Source organism: Gekko japonicus, unplaced genomic scaffold, assembly GCF_001447785.1.
Source record: "Gekko japonicus isolate JY-2015 unplaced genomic scaffold, Gekko_japonicus_V1.1 scaffold3001, whole genome shotgun sequence".
Classification (NCBI taxonomy): domain Eukaryota; kingdom Metazoa; phylum Chordata; class Lepidosauria; order Squamata; family Gekkonidae; genus Gekko; species Gekko japonicus.
Genome location: NW_015174358.1, coordinates 121,185 through 126,569, shown reverse-complemented (window position 1 = coordinate 126,569; position 5,385 = coordinate 121,185). Strand labels below are relative to the sequence as shown.

General features: G+C 46.2%; 1 protein-coding gene across 1 annotated transcript in view; it reads left to right on the top strand.

The window, feature by feature from the left end:
- Positions 1-5,385, top strand: part of SPATS2L (spermatogenesis associated, serine rich 2 like) — a 64,044-nt gene that overhangs the window by 660 nt on the left and 57,999 nt on the right. The gene's annotated exons all lie outside the window — the stretch shown is intronic.

The window sequence follows — 5,385 nt, the reverse complement described above, 5'->3', positions numbered from 1 at the left end:
GCCCTAGCGCGTCCTGCGGTCGTCTCGTGCAGCCGGGCGTCTTCTGGGGAGGTTCGGCGTTGGGGCGCTGCCTCCCTCTCCCGGTCTTCGGCGCTGGCGTCGGCCGGTAGGTCGGGGTGTGGGGAGTTCCTCGGGGCGTCGGGGAGTTCCTCGGGGCGTCGGGGAGTTCCGAGGCCGGCTGCTCGTCGCCTGCGACCCTCGGAGCGGGACAGGCTCTTTGCCAAGTTTGGATTTTTTTATGCTGCTTCTGAGGAGGGACCTCTGAGGAGAGATAGTCCCGCCCCCAGGCTGCGTGTGGCAGACGCAGAACACCCTCACTATCACTGCAAGATTTTTACCCTCGCTTTTGTGTGAGTGTTTGTCTGTTTTGGCAGGTCACTGCGTGGTGTGGCTCTCTGACTCTCACAGTTTAAAATTTTGGCTCTTTTTGTCGAACTTGTTCGCCACCCCTGCTGTAGATCCTTTGTAACACTGACCTGTATACCGATTAATGCAGGAGATCTATGATCAGCGCCTCCCAGTGTTGGCTAAAAACATAGGGCTAGTTGTGAGACTAAAATGGCAGAGTCAGGATACAGGATGATCTTGACAGGCTGGAAAACTGGGCTAAGACAAATAAAATGAATTACAACGGAGATAAATGTAAAGTAGTTCTGATTTAGGTAGGAAAAATCAAATGCATAATTATAGGATAGGGTAGACTTGTTCAATGCTCCTTCTAAGCTGTGGGGTCTTGTGAACAAAAATTCTACTTTGTGAACTACTGGCATGAAAGTTTTGGGCAAGTCATTAAACTGTTGCATAAATCAGTTTGCTCTGGAGCCATCCTTCCCGAGCTAAGACAAAAATAAGTGAGCCAGAGGCTAAAAAACTGTGAGCTGGCTCACACTAACTCAGCTTAGAGGGAACACTGGACTCGTCTTCCCAGTAGTATGTGCAAAAAAGATCTAGTGGTCTTAGTGGGCCACGCACTGAACATGAGTCAGCAGTGTGATGCGGTAGCTAAAAAGGCATATGGGATTTGGGGCTGTATCAACAGAAGTATAGTGTCCAGATCAGGCAAAGTGATGGTATCGCTTTACTCTGCTCTGGTTCAACCTCACCTAGAGTATTGTGGTCAGTTTGGGCATCACAATTTAAGAAGGATACAGACAAGCTGGAATGTATCCAGAGGAGGGCAGTGAAGATAGGGTTCTGGAGACCAAGTCCTATGAGGAAAGGTTGAAGGAGCTGGGCATGTTTAGCCTGGAGAGGAGACGTCTGAAAGGTGATATGATGACCATCTTCAAGTACCTGAAGGGCTGTCATATAGAGGATGGTGCGGAGTTGTTTTCTGTTATCCCAGAAGGTCCCACCAGATCCAATGGGTTAAAATTAAATCAGAAGAGTTTTTGGCTAAACATTAGGAAGAACTTCCTGACAGCTAAAGCCGTTCCTTAGTGGAACAGGCTTCTTCGGGAGGGGGCGAGCTCTCCTTCTTTGGAGGTTTTCAAGCAAAGGCTAGATGGCCATCGGACAGCAATGCGGATTCTGTGAATTTAGGCAGATCACGAGAAGGGAGGGCAGGAAGGGTTGCACCAGTGCTTAGTTTTCGTGGCCCTTTCTTACATGCCCAGACGTGAGAACTGTCCATGGCTAGTGACCGTTCTGAGGTCCCCAGTGAGCGTTGTGGTTGAGCCTGGATTTGAACCTGGTTCTTCCAAGTCTTAGTCCAGCACTCTGACCACTATACCACCAACTCCTGACAGCTTATTGTTCTACCCTGTCATTACCTTTCTTTACTGGCCCATCCCTTTCCAACCCACTCCACTTACCTGATCCCATCCATATTGACATCTGTGAAGACGAAACTGAAATTTTTCAGCAGTAAAAAGGAGGAAGGGGGAATAATCTTGAGTGAGAGAGGAGGGTTCAGGATGAAGAAGCTGAAGTCAGAAGAAAAAATATTTTGTCCAACTGTTTATGTATTTGAAGTACAATGTTGTTCAAGAGAACCGAGCATTCTTTTAGCATTGTGAAATAAAGCCATTATAAATGCAAAAAACAAATCTGAAAAAAAAAATCATTCTGCTGTAATTTGAGGAAATTTTCTGTTGACTGGAATAGGAAAAGTTGATAGCAGCAGGAAAAGAAGAAGACCTAACATAGGATGTTTTAGAGGACATTAATTCATAGGGTCTCCATAAGTTGGAAGTGACTTGACAGCACTTAACACACACACACACACACACACACACACACACACAAATGATGACCTTCAATGATTGAACCTTCAATTATGAAAGGTTAAAGCGCTTGGGGCTCTTTAGCTTGGAGAAACAACGGCTGAGGGGTGACATGAACGAGGTTTACAAGATGATGCATGGGATAGAGCAGGTAGAGAAAGAAGTCTTTTCTCCCTTTCTCACAATACAAGAAGTCATGGGCACTCAATGAAATTGCTGAGCAGTCGGGTTAGAACGGATAAAAGGAAGTACTTCTTCACCCAAAGAGTGATTAACACATGGAATTCACTGCCACAGGAGGTGGTGGTGGCTACAAGCAGGGACGGCTTCAAGAGGGAATTAGATAAGCATATGGAGCAGAGATCCATCAGTGGCTATTAGCCACAAGGTATAGATAGGAACTCTCAGTCTGGGGCAAGTGATGCTCTGTATTCTTGGTGCTTGGGGAGGAGCAGTGGGAGGGTTTCTAGTGTCCTGGGCCCACTGGTGGACCTCCTGATGGCACCTGGTATTTTTGGCCACTGTGTGACAGAGTGTTGGACTGGATGGGCCATTGGCCTGATCTAACATTGGCTTCTCTTATGTTCTTATGTTCTCTTATATTCTTAACTGATGAAGTTGGATTGTTTTCAGAGACCTCTGATATATTTTGAGAGGTACTAGTAAATATCAGAAATAATAAAGACCCAAGACTTATTTTGGACATTTTTACCTGACCCAGGTTAAAATGGTGTCCAGTGCAGGTGTAAGAGGGAAATTACTACGAAATTTGCTCATTTGACCATGGACACTTTATTGCCTAATGTTCTTCTAAACTCCTAAGATCATCAAGTATGGGTTAACATCAGCAGGATTTCTGTCACTTCCATGGGTTTTCTTTCATAAGGAGGATTTCCCCTGCCCTTGGGTCCAAAACCCCCCACAGACCACGTAATGCGTTTTATTAGGTTCTCTAGAACTCTTCCTCAGGCTGGTTGTTAGAAAATAAAAAAGAGGTTGGTGTGTAAAAGATGTTTCAGGCCATGCTTTTGAAGGCCTGTGCTCAGTGCTGGCAGGCAAGCTTTACATTGTTGCCTTTGGCATTAAGTAGTACCTTAGGTGCCCTGACCTGGATAGCCCAGGCTACTCCAATCTCACCAGATCTTGGAAGCTAAGCAGGGCCAGTCCTGGCAAGTATGATGGCTCAGATTTCTCAGACGAAGAGCTACCTGCCAACCCTGAGCCGGTAATTGAACAGCCGGCTGCAGCTGGCTCTGAGCCAGAAGGAGAACAACAAGCAATCAAATTATTGGCTGATCAGGAGTTACCGGCCTACAGCTGAAACCAACACCTTGTATCTTTGAAGCAGTAAACAAGTCTTCAGCAGCCACTCCCAGCCCACCTAGCTCACCCACACCCTTGCAGTGCCGACGCTGTCAAAGATTCTTAGAGTTGCAAGAAAGGAGAAGTGCAAGACTCATGGCCCATAATCAGCTGTCAATTGAAGAGACGAATGAGTAGTTTCAGGATGATTGCCCAGGAATTGGCTGGGAGTCTAGCTCATTAAGACTTGGCTATAAATTCAGCTGGGAGAAGCAGCCATTTGTAGATGCAACAAGTACACTTTGCTACTGAGCAATTAACCTTACTGCTACTGGATCTCTGTAACCTTGAATCGGACCTGACAACTGGCTTTTCTGGAACCCCTGACCTTGGACTGAACTTGTTGCCTCAAATTCCTTGACCCTAGGCTGGACTTTGGTAAACCTGCTCTCTGGAGCCACTGACTTTTGGACTGGACTTTGGTTATTCTCTGCAACCTTGACTGTGACCTGCCCTGTGGGACCCCATCCCATCCCACCTGGGGAAGTTACATTAGCACAAAGTATTTGGATGGGAAATCTCCAAGGAATACCAGGGTTGTTACATGGAGGCAGGCAATGGCAAACTACCTCTGAACTTCTCTTGTCTTGAAAACCCTATTGGGGGGGGGGGTCACTATTAATCAACAGCAACTTCATGGCACTTTCCACCACCACCACAGTAATCTTCATTGGTAGACTGAAGGATTTTTCTCTAGACTGTTTCTCCATTGGAATTACAAAGCAGTCTTCCCTGTCTCTCCCCCCTGCCCTTGCATGCCCCCGTAAAGACAGTGCAATTATTATAAAATTCCGTTTGAAGTCATCAATGCGAACCATTTTGAATTGTCAGTCTAGTCACTGTGGTTTTTTTTCAAAGTTACTCTAAAGAAGCAAGGAATATGAGGACATGCTCTATGGTTTGCCGGCATGGCTTTCCAGTGCAAAAGGTATTAAAAACCCAGAGTGGCTTGAACTCTAGACTGTTAGAAAGGTTAGGTCAAACCCTTGTCGATGTAAATCCACACGGCTATCGACTACTGGGATGAGTGATTGTAGAATAAATGATTTATGAAAAATACCGGCACCGAAAGGCAGACAATAAACCTTTTTGTTTTTATTTCTGCTGACAGTTAAAGAACACATGGCCAAGAAGGTCACGTAATGTGCAATCTCAGGGCTGACCCAAGTAATCAGCTTTGTCTCTTGTTGTTGTGCCCACGCCAGGTCCTGTATTTCAATTCTACCATCCCTCCATCCCTTGCTACTTTTATGCCGGCTTTTTTTGGGGGTGCGGAATTTTCCAATGATTTCTGAGTGGTAGGTGATGGAAGAGAATGTCCTGAGGTTGACTATGGAGGTCAAAGGAGGTCTTCCAGGTATATTCCACGTAGATCTAAGTCTGAGTCCAGTGGCACCTTTAAGACCAAGAAAGTTTAATTTGAAGTTTAAGATGAAAAAAGTTTAAAACTTTGTTGGTCTTAAAGGTGCCACTGGGACCCAGACTTTGTTCTGTTACTTCAGACTAACACGGCTGCCCACCTGAATCTACCTTGATCTGTCACTGTGCAGTTTGGTGTAGTGGTTAAGAGCGGCGGACTCCAATCTGTGAGAACCGGGTTTGATTCCCCACTCCTCCACATGCAGCTACTGGTGTGACCTTGGGTCAGTCACAGTTCTCTCAGAGCTGTTCTCCCAAGAGCAGTTCTCAGAGTTCTCCCAGCCCCACCTACCTCACAGGGTGTCTGTTGTGGGGAGGGGAACGGAAAGGAGATTGTAAGCTGCTCTGAGACTCCAAGTGAAGGGCGGGGTATAAATCC